Source organism: Mchenga conophoros, linkage group LG18 (genome assembly GCF_057382185.1).
Source record: "Mchenga conophoros isolate Kocher_MC1m ecotype Shallow Benthic linkage group LG18, M_conophoros_male_GT1.1, whole genome shotgun sequence".
NCBI lineage: Eukaryota > Metazoa > Chordata > Actinopteri > Cichliformes > Cichlidae > Mchenga > Mchenga conophoros.
In genome coordinates this window covers 38810055-38812554 of record NC_140543.1, presented here as the reverse complement: position 1 = coordinate 38812554, position 2500 = coordinate 38810055, and positions in this window count along the sequence as shown.

Below are 2500 nucleotides of genomic sequence, written 5' to 3'. Positions count from 1 at the left end.
CCGACTCACTGCCTCGGCTAAATGGAGAGGGAATTTCAGAAGGGCCAGGTCACAAGCATGGACCTTTTCAGCTGTAAGGGAGGCAAGAGCAAGGTGTGATGTAGGTCCCCGGGGCCTACTGGAGGTCCAGGTCCATGCCCGATGTGAGTAGCAGCCGGCGCCAGCGCGTCCAGGAGCACATCTTTTTCGACCGTAAAGGGAGACAGGAGGCCGACTCACTGCCTCGGCTAAATGGAGAGGGAATTTCAGAAGGGCCAGGGCAAAAGCATGGACCTTTTCAGCTGTAAGGGAGGCAAGAGCAAGGTGTGATGTAGGTCCCCGGGGCCTACTGGAGGTCCAGGTCCATGCCCGATGTGAGTAGCAGCCGGCGCCAGCGCGTCCAGGAGCACATCTTTTTCGACCGTAAAGGGAGACAGGAGGCCGACTCACTGCCTCGGCTAAATGGAGAGGGAATTTCAGAAGGGCCAGGGCAAAAGCATGGACCTTTTCAGCTGTAAGGGAGGCAAGAGCAAGGTGTGATGTAGGTCCCCGGGGCCTGCTGGAGGTCCAGGTCCATGCCCGATGTGAGTAGCAGCAGGGCCAGCGCGCCCAGGAGCACATCTTTTTCGACCGTAAAGGGAGACAGGAGGCCGACTCACTGCCTCGGCTAAATGGAGAGGGAATTTCAGAAGGGCCAGGGCACAAGCATGGACCTTTTCAGCTGTAAGGGAGGCAAGAGCAAGGTGTGATGTAGGTCCCCGGGGCCTGCTGGAGGTCCAGGTCCATGCCCGATGTGAGTAGCAGCAGGGCCAGCGCGCCAAGGAGCACATCTTTTTCGACCGTAAAGGGAGACAGGAGGCCGACTCACTGCCTCGGCTAAATGGAGAGGGAATTTCAGCAGGGCCAGGGCACAGGCATGGACCTTTTTCAGCTGTAAGGGAGGCAAGAGCAAGGTGTGATGTAGGTCCCCGGGGCCTGCTGGAGGTCCAGGTCCATGCCCGATGTGAGTAGCAGCAGGGCCAGCGCGCCCAGGAGCACATCTTTTTCGACCGTAAAGGAGACAGGAGGCCGACTCTCTGCCTCGGCTAAATGGAGAGGGAATTTCAGAAGGGCCAGGGCACAAGCATGGACCTTTTTCAGCTGTAAGGGAGGGAAGAGCAATGTGCGATGTAGGTCCCCGGGGCCTGCTGGAGGTCCAGGTCCATGCCCGATGTGAGTAGCAGCAGGGCCAGCGCGCCCAGGAGCACATCTTTTTCGACCGTAAAGGAGACAGGAGGCCGACTCTCTGCCTCGGCTAAATGGAGAGGGAATTTCAGAAGGGCCAGGGCACAAGCATGGACCTTTTTCAGCTGTAAGGGAGGGAAGAGCAATGTGCGATGTAGGTCCCCGGGGCCTGCTGGAGGTCCAGGTCCATGCCCGATGTGAGTAGCAGCAGGGCCAGCGCGCCCAGGAGCACATCTTTTTCGACCGTAAAGGGAGACAGGAGGCCGACTCACTGCCTCGGCTAAATGGAGAGGGAATTTCAGCAGGGCCAGGGCACAGGCATGGACCTTTTTCAGCTGTAAGGGAGGCAAGAGCAAGGTGCGATGTAGGTCCCCGGGGCCTGTTGTCGTACCATAGGCACGAGTGGTGTGTGTGTGTGGCAAAGAGTTTCTGCGCAGTGTACCAGGGGCACGGGGAAAGGTTGTTGTACCATAGGCACGAGAAAAGTTGTCGTACCATAGGCACGAGAAAAGTTGTCGTACCATAGGTACGAGGAGTGTGTGTGTGGCAAAGTGCTACTGAGCGGTGTACCAGGGGCACGGCGAAAAGTTGTTGTACCATAGGCACGAGAAAAGTTGTTGTACCATAGGCACGAGAAAAGCTGTCGTACCAGGGGCACGGAGGAAAGTTGTTGTACCATAGGCACGAGAAAAGTTGTCGTACCATAGGCACGAGGAGAGTTTGTGTGGCAAAGTGCTACTGAGCGGTGTACCAGGGGCACGGCGAAAGGTTGTTGTACCATAGGCACGAGAAAAGTTGTTGTACCATAGGCACGAGAAAAGCTGTCGTACCAGGGGCACGGAGGAAAGTTGTTGTACCATAGGCACGAGAAAAGTTGTTGTACCATAGGCACGAGAAAAGCTGTCGTACCAGGGGCACGGAGGAAAGTTGTTGTACCATAGGCACGAGAAAAGTTGTCGTACCATAGGCACGAGGAGAGTTTGTGTGGCAAAGTGCTACTGAGCGGTGTACCAGGGGCACGGCGAAAGGTTGTTGTACCATAGGCACGAGAAAAGTTGTTGTACCATAGGCACGAGAAAAGCTGTCGTACCAGGGGCACGGAGGAAAGTTGTTGTACCATAGGCACGAGAAAAGTTGTTGTACCATAGGCACGAGAAAAGCTGTCGTACCAGGGGCACGGAGGAAAGTTGTTGTACCATAGGCACGAGAAAAGTTGTCGTACCATAGGCACGAGGAGAGTTTGTGTGGCAAAGTGCTACTGAGCGGTGTACCAGGGGCACGGCGAAAAGTTGTTGTA